Genomic DNA, 19,513 nt, shown 5'->3' with positions numbered 1-19,513 from the left:
GTACACTTGTATAAGATTGTATTTGAAATAAAATGTGGCATATGTACATTGGTACCTGTACCTTCAGGCAAACGGATATATGATCGTTTTTCTGATAAAGGATTAGTTATAACAACGGATGCAGAGCTGGAACAAATCCAGAAGGGAATTTGGCAGAAGCTCAATTTCCTCAGAGAGAAGTTCAGCTCTGCAGTGCTCCTGCAAGATCTCTTTCATTACCTAACGTTAATGGTGAAACTTAAGGCATTTCTCCTGAATAACAACTATATTATAAATAGAAAAAAAAGTGACTTAATCTAGTTAAAACCTAGAACTCAAAACTATATTGGTCACAGGATAACGAGAACGTCAGAAATGTGCTAGTGTAAAATTAAGGAGAGATTTCAATTGCGTCATCGACATAGTATGTACGAACCAATCCAAAACGTAACGGCGACACCTCATTGAATTCACTACTAATACACGTGGAAAATATAAAATAGAATCTATTAACATTGTTATTGTACTTACAATTAGTTGTATCCATCTTACAATTGATAAGCTATACTCTTTTGAGCGAGTTGTGTTCTTAGCCCTGTGTTTTTAGAACTAAACATAACCTAACAAAGTTGACAGCTGCTTTGTGTTATTCTAAAAACATTTGCTTCAAATATTCTATCGATTGTTCAACTCGCAAAGAAATATTCGAAAGGATCGCTACATTTTGAGCACTTTAACAATAATTGCAACAAAACCAGTTAAGTAAGGCTAATTAAAGTGACCATATTATAATCCCCACTATTCTCGTAGAAAAACGTTGCATTCGGCGTTAATTGCTCTTTTTTACGGTCCGTTTCACATGACAAATTTAAACGTGAATCCTTGTAGTAGGCAGTTTAATTCCTAAAGTAGCATTACGTTAGCGGGCAATTAGATAGTGGAATTGCCGTTTTCACAGCTGTTACAACTGAAAGCTTAACAGCCGAATCGATACGACAGCCACTGTAATTAAATAAGAAGACGTTGCCGACACCTGTTGTTCAATCACTTTCCTAACACCACGACCGTTACAGAAACTTCAAAAGTTTAATGTCAGTGGTTTTTAATTATGGAACGGGAGGAGGGGAAAGGTTTAGGGCGAAGGTGACGTATTAGCAATGATATCTAGTGGAGGGATGAATACTTTGTAGGGTTGCCCAATAAATTATAAGTATTAGAAATCCTTAAGCTTCGGTCATATACAGAACAGAACCTTGATGATCTATAATGTTTAAATTTAACTTTTTCATTGGAAAAAAATTTTTTGTTGGTAAAGGAATTGTGGTTTTATTCTCCATAACATTGTCATTGCCTACGCTAAACTGCTTCAGAAAAACAAGTGCCACAAGTTCGCAAACTTTGCTCATAAAAAGTTTTTAAACCGTAAACTGGTCACATAAGTTCCAATAGCAACTCCAAATGAGCCAAAGTGAATAAAACTTTCTGCCCTTTCAGTCGTCCTTGATCCGGTTTATTTTTAAAGTAATCAATGTACAAAAACATGTGATAATGGTTACATTACTATCATGTGGTGACAGTTTGTAAAAAGTTCCGGTTGTAAAAAGCGACATCCTGTCTGAGACCGATAACAACAACGACAGAAAAACAGAAAGAAAAGGAAAAGATTGATGAAGTGAACATGCTTTAGTCTTTCAGGCATTTGATACTAAAAAGGACTACGTCCTACATTTATCCCTCTTGTTAGACATTGATTGACAATTTGTCGCCGGAAACCACGTTATCCTTTAATATCCCGGATGTATTTGGGCACATCAGAATGCTTCCATTATTGGCGATTAATTTCAAAATTTGTGAGAATCAAACTGTGCGGTTAATGCCGCACTTTAATCGGAAATTAATTAAGGATTCTACATTAAAATTTAAAATCTAATTTGTTGCTACTTTTGTGGCCCTAAGCGGTTAAATATATATTTAGGTAGGTTTGGCATTGCTTAAGTTCAAAGTAATGAAAAAATCAAGGGCAAATAAGTGATGGAGAACTTTGTCGCCCCCTGAGATTGGTTAAAAGGCCTGTTTCTTCTGCCGTGACTAATAATCATGAAACCAGCTATTTGCTGCGAACAACATGGATATCAGATATGGCGAACGTCACTCCCTTTGTTGTGAAAAGTAACTTTTGGGGGATTGACAATAAACCCCTATTCTTCGTAAATTGTTCTGAAGAAAATAACGATAGCTTTTACTGGCGCCTGAATATGTGGCGCCGCAAGCGACTCCGCCGCCGCCGCGACGCTTCAGTCCCGCGCCGCACAAAACCAACGTCGATCGTCGTTACTTTCACCACCAACCTGACCCACTCCTTTTTCGGCAGCAATGTGCAACATTGTATCGATTTCCAACGAATTTCTAATTCGAGGTGGTGGAATCGAAGTTAATCCTTTAAGAAAAGCATTTCCGGGAAGGACGATATCTACTGAAGCCCCACGTTTATACACAGAAAACACAATCGGTAAAATTCGGCATCTTGGAATACGTTTTACTGCACGTTTCAATAATTTTAACTTCAATTTATTGAAGTTTATAGTTTTTAATACATTCCAAGGACCTATTGAACGTTGGTCAGGATCTCCCAGCTCCATGGCATTCAAACACGTATAGGGAAACTTAATTTTTTTATTGTTTACTTTATTAATCGTTTCACAACCGTCACTGTTTACATTTTTCATCGACGTAGTTGTTTAATTGTCATCGAAATTTCTCTATATGTTGTCAATTCATACCCAGGGCCGGCTTCGGACTCACTCACCATGGAATTCCCTATTACATATAGTTAACACCCTCAAAAGCTTGTTACTTATTTCAAAAACACCCTGTGTATGCATATATGAATAAGGGAATATTGCAAAGTAACCAAGCTGAAATGCATAACATGCAGGAATGCCAAATATCAAAGCGCTCAAACCTTACGCATAATTAATTAACTGTCAGACTGTACATATATCGATTACTGACAGCTGTCTTGGTGTGGAATTTGCATTATTCCATACTACAATTAAAGTAACACGAAAGAGTACAATTTTCTACTGAATCGTGGAAATCGGTAATCAATTATTAGGAAAACCCAAGGCAACGAATCCTTAATATTTTCCGATATGTTTTGATCGATTTTCTTTAAATGTTACAGTTGTCAGCATGGTTAATTTCAAAATCAACTTCCTGTTTTATTTGCCTTGCACTGTCCTGGTTTTGTGCATTTAATAGAAGCACTCGTTAAAGCAGAAATTTTCCATCGATTATTGATTCCTGTCACATGAATGCTTTAGCTTTCCGCTAAGGTCAGCATAATAGTGCAATTAGAAAACGTTGACCAGTTGTCGCCTTCCTTCTGCAACGGTCACCATCATGGTAGCGTCATTATTATCACGAATACCTGATGTGATTACATATTTATGCGTCCCCGTTCGTCAATATTGTTATTGAATTACTGTTCTCGAATGATATTCGGATAGATACGGCAAATGACATACATACCACATGCTCAACTCCAAATATAGCTCTATATACGTACATATGCGTCCCTAAGTATACCGAGCGGCATGGCCTAGAGGTTTAGACCATTGCTTAGCATTCGGGAGGACGCCGGTTCGATTCCGGGTCCGTCTGCCTTGGTCCAAGTTTTCTGTGGTTTCCTTGGATCACTTAGGCAAATGCTGGGGTAGTAATATTCCACAGATGATCTTTCATTCTCTTCTGTCTTCATTTCGTCCGTCTCATCTTTCTCACCCGAACCACCACCCACCCATTCCCACGATTCCTGAAAGCAGGCTGAAGAGGGCCTTCCGCCTTACCTTCCGGCGTAGTCCGGAGGGACTGCCCGCCCACCAGCATTAATGGCTGGTGGGAATGAAACACCCAAAAGTTCTTTTTCCCCTAAATATGTACACATGCAGCAGCAGTTTTACCCACAAGTTTTGTAACACATACATTTAAAGTATTTAAAGACCATTGAGACTTTTGATGTGCATATCAAGGATTATCAGTTTCCGTACTTTCAAAGAGTTTGACCACATCAAATTTGATGCAGATGGAAGCGTTTCTCATGATGCCTTTTGCCTTTTTTGTTAGTAACAGCAACTGTAAATGTTAATTGATGTGGCCAAATTGATGTACTTTATTTTGATATAGATTTTATAGCTCTATCGTTGGTGATCGGTCGTCAATTTTCCCTCTAATTTATATTGCTCTATAAAAACACAATTAAGAGCTCCAGCTTACAGTGAATTCGAACAAATGTTTTGTCAGTATGAGCTGATATTACTTTTTAGTAAATGTAGACATTGGAATGGTTGTAAAAGCAATGAGAAAAAAAAGTAATAAAATCATCCATCTTAAATGTGAATATAAACACAAGAATTTTCATTTAGAACCCATATCCGGTTAAATGAGATTGAAGTAGAGAGTCCAGAGAAACCCCGAACATTTTGTTTTTATTTAAATTCCCTAAACAGTTGAATTGGCATTGGGGTAACTAATTAACATATAAATGGTTTTCAATTTATAAATTCAGACAAACGGATGAAGACAGACAAGATTTATGTTCTAAGACATCCTTGAGGTTTTTCAGAAAGGATTTAGAATCGTGGTTTTCAATACAATTTGCTGGAGGAAGAAGTTAAATTGATTACATGTTTTAAATGCTTCAAAAGTTTCTACTCACTATACAAACATTTGTTAAGGGTACCTAGATGTACTGTGTGACACATAAAGTCTAACACTATTCATCACAAAGACATCTTCAGAACATTATTCTGAGTTTTCCTCAGGGATTTAAGGTAATTTGTCGTGGTAAAAACTTAAATGAATTTTCACATTAATATTATATATTAACCATTATTTCATATGATATTACTATATATACATTAGTTCGAAGACCTGTGACCTCATAAGTACGTTTCATGGTTATTGTTTCTATCACCTCTCGTAGTTTAGGGGTGAAAGCGTTAGCGCGTAAAGCCAACGGTCTAGGGGGTTCGATTCCCTGCAAGGGTGTGACAGTAGCAACTTTTCCTCATTAATTTGATGTAACTTGTAATGGACAAGAATCAAATGGATTTTGAGTTAAATCAGTATTAACTTTCTTTTTACGCTTGGCCTTATCATTTACTGTTTTTTAATACTTTCCGGTCAAATGTACGACATTGTGGAATTACGTGCATTTAGTTTCACTTTGATGGTTTTCGTTGCCTGGAAATGCATGTACAGGTAAAGTGGCAAGTGTTCGAGTCCTTTTAAGATGATTGCAACCGGCAACCGTTAGCAGTTAAAGGCTGTGAAATCGAACATGATTGCACTTATTGGAATTGCCCATCGCCCGTTCCCTTTCAAGAGATGAAACTTACATCGTTGACATGCTGACCTACATATCTGATTAAGGCGAAACTACGACAAAATCGAAACGCATTATTACTTGCTCCTTTGAACACGTTTGAAACTGTCAGCCGATAAACGACACGGATGCTTCCTTTTATTGAAAGTTTATCTTCGGATGTGTTGTATTTCCATGTACATATATGATATCCAAGTCAATAGATGCAACTTTAGATAATATCCAGTTAAAGTCGATTTCGATTACGATAACACTGAACAGTGTTTGGAAGATGAAAGTTAAAGGCTCGTTCTGTATACCGAAATTGAATCAGACATTTTATTTTTTATAGAGGGTTTTCGTCATAATACCGCACAAAAAAGCGATTGCAGACTTTATTTTCCATGTATATTACCGTCAAGTTATGTTCATCTAAAGAACGCATTAGTTCTAAACCATGTTACGTATAATAAAATAGTTCGGAGTGGTCTGTATTCTGTCGAAACTGCTAGACGCGGATCGCGATTTCGATCTTTTTGGATCTCATCAGCGCGTCGCAGACAGCTCCGACAGAACACAGACCAACTTTTACCTGCTGTCTTAACAGCGCGTTTTAGAAAATACCACAAATGGCGCTGTAAACGCCATCTGTAGTACGATGCTACATTTTAGGATTACGTATGTTCCAACAAGGTCCATTTAAATATATGGATATCTAATTGCTGAAACGAATCCCGGCGTAGCTAACCTCAACGTGATAGGCACGTTACCATAATCGAATAAGATCGAAATCGCGATCCGCGTCTGGCAGTTTCGACAGAATACAGACCACTTCGAGTTATTTTATTCGATTATGATAACGTGCCTATCGCATTGAGGTTAGCTACGCCGGGATTCGTTTTAGCAAGTAGATATCCATATATTTAAATGGACCTTGTTGGAGCATACGTATTCCTAAAATGTAGCATCGTACTACAGATGGCGTTTACCGCGCCATTTGTAGTATTTTGTATGTTACGTATGTTCTTCGAGTCTACTCTCTATAATCTTGCCTGTTTGTCCCATATACAAGGCGTCGAAATGTTTTTAAATCAATTTGTTATCACTGCTCTTTTTCATAACTTGTGTCTTCCATTTCGAAATCGATTGTAGCAATCTTCATTCATAATACCTCTGAACACAGATGTGTTTAAAGTTTCGTGTGTACATGTATGATTAAATTTTCGCGCAGTAGATCCAACTAAATCTCGTTAAATAACGCTCATCGAGGAATATAACAGTGTGTTTGCTGACTTGGTCATGCAAGATATTGTTACGGTTCACCACACCAAACTCTACTTGCTTTAAGGGAATTGTCGTATAAATCAATAGCCATAAAATTCACTGAGCGTGTTTACATATGTTCGGTTTGTCGTGAAAAACAACTCATACTCAGGTGCAAACACAAATGCAAGATCTGGAAAACATTTTTGAACAATAAGACAACCCTAAAATTGTAAAAATTGTCTAAACCCTTGTTCACTCTTCTTCGCTTAACATTTCTTTTACAAAAGTTTTTATGCGGGGAGCATCTAGTGAGGATCGTCCATTTCATAAGTAAAATTGCGGAAAAGAAAATTAGTTACTGATTGAAATGCAGTAAAGGTTTTTTGGAGATTCTGTATGTGTTTCAACTTGAATAAGTAATTGTTCGAATTCCTGGTGTAAGTACAAAAGAAGATTATCGTTTTTAGAAGTTTAATTTTAAAAGTGAAACTCGAATCCTGAAAAAGGATATTCGGACATGAAATCTTTAAAGCCAAATGGTTTTTTATGAGTATTATCGTCACGTTCTATCTCGAAATGTGCGAACAGCTTAAGACCTTATATATATGCATGAGAAAGGACTCTAAAGGCAAATAAAATTACCTGAAATTTTACCATCCGCATATCATAGGCGTACTCAGTTTGTTAGTCAAAAAAGGATCATAATTGTGAGAAATCTACCTGAATTGTGTATGTAGATATTAATTCTATTTCAAACTAATTCTAGATACCCGTTCTAATGTTTTAGAAGTAATAATAAGTACAAAACTGATAAAATAATAGAAATTTGAAATTTATGAGTAATGAAATATGCTTGAGAGATTGTAGCAAATATACACAGGTCAAACGGGAAGCTCCTTGAACGAAAGGGCATCTTAACACAAAAGATGTTAAAATCAGGGGGAACAAACAAATTAAGAGAAAAAATAATTGTGATAATGGTAATCAGTGTCAAAATATTTACAGCTAGAGCTGTTAATTTTTCGGCACTAAAATTTAATTAGATAATTTCAACGAATAAAGCACTTAACATTGTATTAGCTGTTTATAAATATTTCATGTGCCTATCTTTAAATATTTAACCCTCCATTTTTAATTTTAATCACGCACCCTAAACACAAATTGTGATTTTATGGGAGCCCATTATTATTCACTTAAAAGTGATTTGTTGAAACGTGTTTGGTTTTCTAATTAAAAATAAAGGTAGGTTTGTATCAGTTGGGGACCCTTCTAACTCAAAGTTAAATTAAAATCGATTAGGAGATAGCGAGCGTGTGATCAATCAAAGCAAACTAGATATATAAGTAGGTAGTGGAAAAACATTCACGTAGTTGACGGTTCAAAATTCCCTGTTTCCGATTAAACAAAAGAACCAAAAATTTCAATTAGGAAATTTACGGGAAAAATCATCTACTATTGCTTTAACATAAAGAAAATTTCGAAGGTCATAACTAAGGTACAATTCAAGGTTATCATCAAATCCCATCCTGATTATCTACAGCATTTGTATGAAAATTTATTCATGAAAACTTTATCCTGTAAGGCTTTTCGGGTGTTCCCGTATTACCTAAAAAGATAATAAGACATATTGTAAACTTTTTTGAATAAAAGTTCTTAATGTTTTAACCCCTTTGCGATTTATTGTGGTAATTTTAATTCTGTATAAGAATATTAATGTTGCAATGTGGCAGCGGTTTGCATGGCAGGGAAGACCCTAGTCAATATTTTATTATATCTATTATAGGAAATATATAATTGTAGATACACAAAAGTTGCACTTTATACAGTAAGGACGCGTTGGTTTGAACCAATTCATTTAAAATTTAGGGGTTTGATTTTTGTAAAAACGCTCGAACATGTCGATCTTTATTTTTGCCAAATAATTGGATCGGAAGGAGAGGCAGTATCGGGTCTACAGGGTTATTTGAAATCTAAAGTCTACTTCAATAAACCGGAAAATATTGAAGAATTCAGGAACAGAATGTAAGAAAAAATAGGTGCTTCCATTTGAGAAAATAAAGTCAGTGGTAGGCGCTTACTTTTGGGCCATCCTGTATGCATGAATTTACCATAAGAAAACACGCAGTCAAAAATAATGATCTACGTGTTCGAGCGCCATCCCAAAAATCCCCTGAATTTTAAATGAATTTGCTCCAACCCACGCATCTCCACTGTATAAACGCAAGTAGTTTTCGACTATGATTTTTAGGACACCCTGTAGATACAAGGCATTCGAGATTTCTTCTTTGCATTTTATGTACCTACAATTAGGTACAATAATCATTGTACTCGCAATTTTAAATTCAAATCTTCTTCCTAATTTTTTTCCAATTAACTCTGTAATGAGAAACAGCTTTGACTATATAGCTTTAAAATTCCATAAACCCTTTTAATTAAGGCGTAGATTAAAATAATTTGCATAAACTGCGTTTGCAGAAAAGAAAACTGATTGCGCTGGAAAAAATTTTTAATGTCCTAATAAAAGAAGGGTTGTGGAGTTTAGAGATTTGCTGAAGTCGTCGAACGATAAATAATTTTATCTACGACTTACTTTTTTGCTATTAAATAAATCAACAGTATTGGTACGTAAGGGAAGTAAAAGTAGGATTAGGGGTAATATAAAAACTGAGGACAAAAACCTGGAAGAAGTCGTCGATTTTCGATATCTAGGAGGTCAGGTTAGTGACTAATTTCAAAATCCAAAAGTGACTATTCAAACTGTAAGTTTTCACTAAGGAGAGGGATGTAGCTGTTGAAAGAGGATCATAAAAAAAAAGGTTAGAAATGATTTCTGGAGATAGTAAGACAAAAGTCAATAAGGAAAAAGATAATAGGAGTTAAAATGAAATATTCATATTTCTACAAATAGCCACGTATCTAACCTTTGTGTCTTTTCTTCCTATGCCTTTACTACATTTCTTCTTTAGCATTAAGAGTTACGACAAGTTTAGGTCATATTTTCAACGTAAAACGTAGACTCATATTTCACTTAAATAGAAAATGTGTTTTTGGCGACCATTAAACTGGAAACATAGGAAGCAAAGATTAAATTTGAAATTTATACTGTATGTAGGTACATATGAGTTACTCAATATTCCATTTTATTGCTGATTCATTTTGAATTTATGAACCTTGGTACCTATATTTCAGTTTGGGTAATCCAATTTCATTACTATAATTAAAGAAACTAGAAATGGATTTTTAGTTGGTAATTTATGGGCTTCCTGGTCATTATTAATCAAGACTTCATCCCAAGTCGAGTGTTGAAGTCATTACTCAGGGAAAAAGAACTTCCAAATTTGTTGTCCACGAAACGTTGAGGAAGAGGAAGTCCAAGAATTGCAAATTATTAAACATATATCAAACACTCTGTAGAGTGACCTAACACTTCACAATTTTTTAGTCAAGTACATAGTAGGTGTTTCAATTAAGTCTAAAACTGCGTCCCTTTGTGGGTTCTTCAATCCCGCGGTAACAAAAAATGCAAACCACTACGTTATTCTTTAATGTTACTCGTATCAGCGAGCAGAGGGTGTGTAGAGTAGTACCTACCTGTAGACATAAATCTTTCAAGTTCTTTAAAAAAAATTACACCGCTTTAAAAACTCAGCCGGTTAGATTTACGGCAGTGTTCCACTTTGTTTCGAGAGTAATTCGCGCATATGGAGTAGATACTTAATAAATTAGACGTACTCGAAACGAAGCTTCTTTTTTGTAATTGGAAAAAGAAGATTTAAATGTCTACGAAATGTCCTCCTTCATTATAAGTTGACCCCTCCGAATATATTATTCTTTATTTTATGAATCTGAGATTAAAATTTAGCAGTTGGAATTCTGCGCTTGTGGGTCAAGAGATATATTAATTTGGTGAACTTATTTCGTGCATTTATTCTTAATACATTTCCTGGCACTTATTACAAAAGGTATGATTAATATTTTCACGACGCCACTGTTTTCCCATAACATTTTTGACACGCTGTCGCCGTGAGAAGCGGAACATAAGAAAAATTATCCCCAAAAATCCTCTTAGCTGTCGACGCTCTAATGTGACCTACATTTCGGTACGCCGGCTAAATGTAATAGTCCATAAAACGTGCGGGGTTGATCACGTTTGGAATTATTATTGTGCTGAAGTTCACCCCTCACAATAACCACAAAAAGATATGGCAAATGGCAGAATTGTATTCAAGTCAATTTAGGAAGGCAGAGTCGCTAGTAAATTATTGGAGTAAAAGTGGACCATTTAACTGCCCCATTTTTTTAATACATTTTAGAATATAGAATTGTATCATAACTAGTTGAACCCGTCCAAATTTGGATGGTACACACTCTAAACGTAAACATTGTATATGCACAATAATATTTGTCTTACTGGTTACATTTTCTTTTAAATGTAGTAGTCATTGACGTGATATTAGACCGAACTTGACATTTTATCATTTTATTTATAGTATCTGGCACAAGAACCATCAATTATAAAGGTTGGTAAATACTTTCATACATAATAATTGCTCTATTGAACGGCTATTATTGTGCTTGAAAATTGAAGCAGCCCCTTAGTCGTCTCGCTAAGTGTTTTATGAGGAAAACAAAGTCGTTGATGAATAATTCACCAACAATCAACTCACTAATAGCGCTAACCTACATGCAGTTTAAACCCTTTCTAGAGAAACTCAAAAGATAGGGCATTCCCTTTTGTTGCGGAATATACGTTTGGTATAAAAATAAAACAAAGATATTGTTATCTAGGGGATGTAAAAGTATGTAGCTCGTAGAGTTAACATAACAATAGCACATGAAAAACTAAAAGAAATCATCAGATAATTCAGAGACATACAGTGATAGTAGAAGCAACTGCGAAGGGTTATTCAAGAGATGTGTATTCAACAGGTATCAGTGTTCGGGTTGTAGACCTTATAAATTTTTTAATCATATAGAACAATTTTACAAATAATATTTTTAATGTGTCCTACTGAAAAGAAATAGTGATGATGGTCTCAGTCACTAATGTTTTTTCTCATCAGGAAACAGGTCTTTTTTTTATCGTATGTAAAGAGTGGAGGTGCATGTCTAGCCAGTCTTATGACTGACGACCTTATGATGATGATGATGAATCAAAGTAACTAGAAATCTCAAAATTCAACCCCTAAGCTGGCCAAGAATCTAATATGCTATTATTATTATATGATTCCTTGAAATAAATGTTATATTATATCGGTGTTACTCATTGAATGAAGACAACATTTCCCTGTTAGGTATACATCAATTCTTTGTTAATTACATTTTTTTTTCGAGAGGTACTTAGGAACAAGTCTAATATTTCGGACTATTCTTCTCAAAGAGCTGCTAGCAATACCTCAGGATTTTCTTTCAGAAATGTGAAAGTTTCAAATGGATCTTTTGTGTCTGAGGTTCCAGTACAGGCTTCTGATACGACAAAAGTTCTGCTATATATTACCTCTTTCATTCATACATTAGTCTTTCAAGTTACAATGAGACCTTTGTAGCTCATCATGAGACTATCAGGCGCAGTGATATTATGTCTTCTATCGCACTTTACAATCTGCAGAATTATCCAGAGGAAACTTCAAAGTGCATTATTGCAGGAAAAAAATGTTTACCGGAAAATTAAAAAAACCATTTAGACAACTTTTCAAAGGAAAATTATAATTTTTGGAACCATATTTTGAATCGAAAGTATAATTAAAAATTGCCCTCATTACAAATTCCTAAAGGAATGTATTCCTGAAGGAAAATATTACGTTTATACGTTGTAGTTTGTTATATATGCGATCCAAGTGTTTTTAATTAATATTGAAGAACTATCCACAAATTTTTAAACTATGAATCACTTGTCATTACTACAACCGCGTATAAAAAGCAGAATTAGGTAACGAGCGTGAGCGCCGTTTGAGATATGGTAAAAATAGTTGAAAACAAACACAAAGAATTCTCCAACCGTTCGATTGTTATGAGAAATTCTAATATCTATTCGGAATCCACTGATGTAGTGAGAACAATTAAGTTCAGCAAAGCCAGCTCTGGGAATGCTTTTGAAGGAGCAGAAACAAAACCGATTGATGGCTGCAACGAACAGTTCGAATCGAATCTGACAGGAAGGAAATGAAACTTTGATTAACATGCACAGGGTGTTCGAAAATCGAGCAGTTACGTATACGCGGAACATTCGATGCTCTGATGAAATAGTGGGGAAAGCCTATGCAACATGGGGGGTTGCATATCGTCACAAGATCGTGAAACAGTCTTCACAATACCAGGAAACTACAATATGCCACACTCGGTCTTCTCTTCGCTCCTGTTTGTGGTTCTTGTTCATTGTTCTCTTGCCTAGGCGAATACTGTAGGTATGGTCTCCCTACTTTGGATTTCCAACCGTAGTGGGATTATGGTAAACGAGATGGTAGTAGGTAAAATATCCCTACTTTGGATTCTTAACCGTAGTGGGATTATGGTAGTAGTTGAGATCTTCCTACTTTGGATTTCCAACCGTAGTGGGATTATGGTAAACGAGATGGTAGTAGGTAAAATATCCCTACTTTGGATTCTTAACCGTAGTGGGATTATGGTAGTAGTTGAGATCTTCCTACTTTAGATTCCCAATCGTAGTGGGATTATGGTAAACGAGATGGTAGTAGGAAGATTTCCCTACTTTGGATTCCCAACCGTAGTGGGATTATGGTAAACGAGTGGTTTATGGTGGATGGTATTGTAAAAAATTAAAAAGGATATTTTATAGAAATTGTTCTAGAGACTTTGGAAAAGCCAATTCCCATCTTGAACAGAATCTAAGCAGAATCTTTTGTAGAGAGGGAAGGTGAAGCTTGATTATTTATTCAAGGACAGTCCTACCTAACTTTAAGTTCGTTTTCGGCATTTCAAAGTCTAAAAATAGTTATCATTTTCTAGTCAACAAATGCAAAATCTCGTACTATGTATGAAGCTAGTGAAAAATGGTAATGTATGAGACCTTTGGGTTTTTAAGATAAAGTTTAGAATGAGAAGTGACTCCCTATTGAACAAATAATATAATAATGCAGATGTATTTTCTTTATGGAGAGACCTACATCAAAAAAGCGCAAGGCAACGAATTTTGGCACACTCCTAAAGGTCAGTTGCCCGTAACTAATTTAAGCACTGGGACTACGAAAATATCTTTCTAATTCTGATCGTCCAATAATTTATTAAATATAATGAGGGACAATAAGGTAATGGTCAGTAATTTTGTTTCAGTATATGACTATACTCTACTTATATCTTGGTACTAAATGTAGCTTTTCCATGGGTCACACAAAAATCCCAAAAATGCTCAAAATTTATTCATTAAAACCATATTTTGCGAGCATTTTAAACTATTTGTAATTAAGAGTACTAGAAGTAGGAGTACATAAAATACAAATAATAATAATAATGAGTACCTACTAATGCAGTTAAATATTCAAGTGAAACTAATTTTGGTTTTCCTTTTTACAGATCGATTCGAACCACTACAGCGAAACCAAACAACTGCATCATTGGTAAGTCATATACCATCTACTTAATAGCAGTTCAGAGATAGTGTTTGCAATAAGTCATAGATACATGTACAATGGAAGGCCTCGACATTTTACGTTCATTATAAAAGATTGCGGTACGATTGGTCATACGGTTCATCCGTTCCGATTCTTAGACACAAATGTCGTGCAAGTGGTTGTCAGTGATGCCAAAAGAAAGGTATTGTACATGCGTCTCAAAAACATCAAAACAGTTCATCATGGCAATGTCCATATGACTAAAACTATAGGATGTTTTGAGTAAAACTACCAAGTACTTCTACATTTCGTAGCATCTTGCTTTTGTTGCTTCCATTTGTTGTTCTATAATTTATTGTATATTTGCGCCGAGGTGCTTCTATGTATAGAAATGGTAAGCACATTATGTACAATGCAATACTATTTACTACATATGTATAGCAAACCCAAAATTGCATAGACTACAACTGACTTTATGTATATGTATACATATATTTTAGATATGTACATTCATATATCTATACTATTTAGTACCCGGTTTTAACCCAGCAAGAACTATGTACACAGTGCAGCTTATATACGTATTATGTCTATGTATCTGTCCATATTTGTGCATGTGCAAGTGCTTAATTTAGAACTGCAAAAACCTACCCGCACTGCAAATAAACGAAAAGAGAACCTGTGCAGCGCATTCACGCCGATTTAATTGGAAAAAAATAGGATGGCGTGGAATAATAGAGTTAAAACGCATCCACTGGCAGCTCCAGTTTTCAAACACAAACCTATTATGAAGAATAATTACCAATTTTATCCGCGCTTCCCAGTAAATAATGACAGTCAAAAGTTTTGCGACAAATTGCTGTCTGTGTATTGCCCACGATATGATGATTACAATGCAAGGTAGTTTTTGTTGACAGCTCGTAAACCATTTCCGTTGGATTTGTCTTCTTTCTGAGGATTGTGTAGAGGAAAGTGCTATAATTTTTGCTATCCAATTTCTTTTGTCCAGATTTACTGGATCAATCAAATACCTCTTCAATTTTCCCTTACATCTTAGAAACATTAGAAGATATCGGGTTTTGAGGACATTTTCTTTGGAAATTTCTTCCCAACGTTTCGTCTGCAACTGCGACAGGTCGAAGATGTGTCGAAGGTTGAAGCCAGAACATAGACCAGAAAGCCCAAAATCTAATCCAATATATTATTGCAGATAGCCATGTAATATTGGTAGAAAGAAAGTTTAAATACCTTTACTTTCTCTATTATTAGATAATTTTCGAATCCGTTAAGTTAGTTAGTTAATATGCGAGATAATAACACGATCTGTTTTCATAAATAAAAATGACAAATTACCAGTTGGTCTCTAGGACAGCAGGACTTTAATCAGGTGGGTGGGATACTAATCAATAAGAAAAAGGACTGCGAAAGCAAAAAAGTAACACCGAAATGAAAGTAAAACCAAGGGAGAGACGAATGGAATTAATAAAAAGCGCTAGTGATTTATGATGGTTTATTACATTTCGGCAAAAAACGGACGAGACGTGTATTAAGCTATTTAGTAATGACCAAGCGGTTTTTCATTTTTGTTTCCCACATAAGTACCTACCTATTATATATAAAAGCTGTTATTAAAATAATAAGCGAAAAATATATTGAGAAAAAGAGAAAAGCCACTCGTAGAATTCGCGTGCCGACAGTTAAATCAAAAATCAATAAATGACAAACTTCATTATCATTTTATAACTCATCTCGTAAATGCAGCAAAATTACGTTATGACAATTACAAGTTTTTTGTCTTTAATATCCTAGAAGTGACAAATAAAAAACCAATGACATTCCAAAAAATGATACTAACTAAAATCTACATACAATTGAGACAACTTTTAGAAGTGAGTTAGTTTAATATGAAATATTAATCTGAAAATTTGAATTTTTCCCTCATTAATTTGAGGTAGCGTGTAATGGGTAAAAAATTCAAAAAATGAATTTTCAGATTAATATTTCATAGTAACTAAAATCTATATAGGCTAAACTGGAAGAGGTTTCAAAGAGAAAATTAAACTACACAAAAAATGCGTTGTAAATAAAATTTCTATTCGACTTATACGCAAATAATTTAGTAGAAATGGAAAATATCACAATTACAATTCCACAGAAAGGAATTAAATTAAATCTACTCGAAAACCTCAATATTAATAAGTTAGGTCTAATTATTATTGATCAGTTGTTGTTCAGCTAGAATTTAAGTTAATTTATTATTTAGTATATTACTTCTCTGCGTAAGTAAGCCAACGTGTGTTTACCTGTTTTGTGTTTATTCAATTCCTTCGTGCTTTTCGTGTGCGTATTGTTCGAATTTTTCCGTTTCATTTTAAAGGATTTTTATGTTCAATAATCTTTAGGCCAATTATGCAAATCTCTTTCGATTTTATTCTAAATTTACCCTTCAGTAAACAAGTACGTCTTCCGTCGTCTCTACCACAGCTGTCATCCGGAATCCTTTCAGGATGTTGTTGTTTCCATTCGGCCAAGTTTGAACAACAGTGTATTTCTTCCCACTTATACAAACATTATACTCTGCAGAAATATGTATCGGGTAAGTGTATCAGGGACAATATTTAGGGGAATATTGTAAAGACTTTTCGCACACGTCCCCAACTAAAAAAATTGATTTTATTTCGAAGCAATGAAGAAACACAAAAACAATTTCTTCTTTGTATTGCTAGCCCGGAAAAGTCGCTTATTTTTTATTGATCTAATATGATTTTACGTGCTTTTTTATACAATAAATAACTTTTAAGCCTTACTAAATTACTTCCATCTCCTGGAAATTTGTTTAGATTATTTAAATCAATAGACCGAAACCGTTGGCACTCTAACTTCGCGGATTTTTACTGATTAGCGAACAAGAAATTTAAAAAATTTCATAATTGCGAATTGTACGTAATAAATGTCTTGCGCAACATTAACTTTAGAGCATCTTTTGACGATGTCTAACTAGACATTCCCCAATTAAGAGTTTTGTTATAGATCACCGCGTCTTATCTAAAAAGCTACTGCTGATTATATCGACTACTGTTTCCTCTCGTCATAGAAATCCTCATTTAAATTTTAGATTTGTGATTCCTTAAGCATGTAATTATAAATTACTCCAGTTAGTGCTTACTTTGGTACAGTTTCGTGTTTGGGAGTTTTACTTGGAAACTTAATTAGCGTGAATAAAATACAATAAACCATAGAAATAAAGCACCTTAGTAGCTAGTGAGTTCTATAAAAAGATTAATATTAATGACGAATGTATTGATGATGGTCGTATAAATGTTTATGTGATGTTTTTATTGAATGAGTAACCATGAAGAGTTTGCTGAAAGAAATAATAGCATTAATTTTTAATAACATCTCTCAAAATGGGGTGCAAGAAGGGTATCTATGCAGAATAATATGGGAGAAATAAATATATATTATTAGTTAATATTGATGAAAAGCTCACAGAAGGACTACAAAAAGCAGGTGTGGGAGTCAATTATAAACTAAATGTACCGACTGTAGGCGTTATTACATTGAAATTTTGCCGACAGGGGAGGGTGCGTTATATTGAAGTAACAGATGTCAAAATAAGCCACGTTTGTGTGAAAACTTAAACAAAGACCTGCTGTGGAAAGGGTGTACATAATATGTATTATGAGACGACAAATCGTTTATATTGTTTTAAAAGAACCATGGAAATCCATAACCTGAAACTTCTAAATATTATTCATAAGTTGAGAGAGGATATAGAGAATTTATTCAATAATGCTCTAAGAGGGAATTTAAACCAAAATTTTTTCTACCAGGTTGATGTGTATGTTTGAAGCACGGCTGCAAAACGTTAAAAATACTGTGGATATAGTTGGGACTGCCGCATTCACCTTCTTCATTCAGCAGCGGTAGCTGACAGAACGTCTACTTTTGCTCATGACAGACGTTGTAGGGAATATTGTAAACATACAAAAGAGATGCCAAGTAGGACTTGCAGCGGGCACTAATAAAGAAAAGGAATAACATCACACCAATATATGTGTAACAGAAAGAAATGCAGAGAAGCAGAGTTTGAGCATGTTGCAGCATCGAACTTTAAAGAAAGTTCAACATTCGTAGGAATTTTGGAAGGTAAAAACTCTTAATTAAAGATATAATTACAACCAGGCAGTTATAAAGCCATCCCTGATCTTTGCATGCCTAAACAACCTCTCTCTTTATCCCTTTTCACTTGTCTGTACTGCTCAAGAAACATTTCCTCTATTAACAAAGGCGTATTCAAAATGCAGTAGAAGACTACAGACCCAAGTAGAAAAAAGAAAGAAGATTACAGATAATTTATTGAAAATTGCCAATTTTGATCGTTGCAACTGTAGAAAAGGCTGGAAATGATGAGGCATTAGAAAGAAAAGAGAACAGGGGGCGCTATGGAAGTCAATAAGCAGTAGACAAGATGGGTTGGTACGACATCTTCTCAGACAGGTTGAGCTAATGAAAGACATATTGGGGGGGGGGCAGTAACGGAAGTTCAGAGAGGTAGAGGGAGACCTAGATCAGCAGAAGAATTTATGAGTTTATCATGACGATGAGGATATTTTATTGGTTATTAATATGTTCTAAAAGTAAAGTGGTACCGCGTGCACTTTATATCTACCTAAAAAATGAAAGAGTAATTATAAAAAGTTGTCTGTTCTGTATTAGAACAATTTTTTTTTTTTTTTGAAAAATGTCCTTGTTAATTCAGTTTTTGTTCCTCTTGTATACTTTAGTTCCAAAAAATAACACAATTTTATATATCAAATATGTATATGTATCCAGAACTAACTACCTGTCAAAGACGATAACCTAACAGAATATAATACAATGTAAATAGGCTCGAGTTGTGAAAATATTAGTTTAGGTCACCGTTGCCTTTGACAAATTAATCAGAGTAAACTCAAACTTGGGGTTTACATCGCAATAGAAATTAATGAACGCGCCCGATATGTACGTATGTTGGAAATCAATCATATTTTGACAATTATCCTGCATGAAAAAGGGGAAAGCTTTTTAGTTTTTTTTTCTTTCTTTTTTATTGGTGCCCAAGTCTTAATATGTAACGGCAAATGATAGATTGTGTCAAAGGCGAAGATTTATCACGACCCATTCAATCAAAAACGCCCCCACGGCCTAGGATTAGTTGCAAATTTTTATTGTTCACTTGAAATCTAATCTGTTTTATTTGCTTCATTGCCAGTTACCAATTGGAACCTAAACCTGTTAGAAAATCTTCCGACGAATTAAATTTTCTTTTGGCAGCTAAAATGTACGTGTTGGC

General features: G+C 34.7%; 2 protein-coding genes across 2 annotated transcripts in view; one reads left to right on the top strand and one right to left on the bottom strand.

Moving 5' to 3' along the window:
- LOC108742051 overlaps positions 1 to 19,513 on the top strand; it is a 130,118-nt gene that overhangs the window by 58,078 nt on the left and 52,527 nt on the right. Inside the window, exon 2 of the mRNA XM_025974231.1 lies at positions 14,141 to 14,184. The gene's annotated coding sequence lies outside the window, so the exon portion shown is untranslated. The remainder of the gene's footprint in view (positions 1 to 14,140; positions 14,185 to 19,513) is intronic.
- LOC108742059 (frequenin-1) overlaps positions 1 to 19,513 on the bottom strand; it is a 58,208-nt gene that overhangs the window by 37,198 nt on the left and 1,497 nt on the right. The window lies entirely within an intron of this gene.

The sequence above is a fragment of the Agrilus planipennis genome, unplaced genomic scaffold, assembly GCF_000699045.2.
Source record: "Agrilus planipennis isolate EAB-ADULT unplaced genomic scaffold, Apla_2.0 scaffold223, whole genome shotgun sequence".
Taxonomy (NCBI): Eukaryota; Metazoa; Arthropoda; class Insecta; order Coleoptera; family Buprestidae; genus Agrilus; species Agrilus planipennis.
Note: the sequence above shows the minus strand (reverse complement) of the source record. Positions and strands in the feature narration are given on the sequence as shown.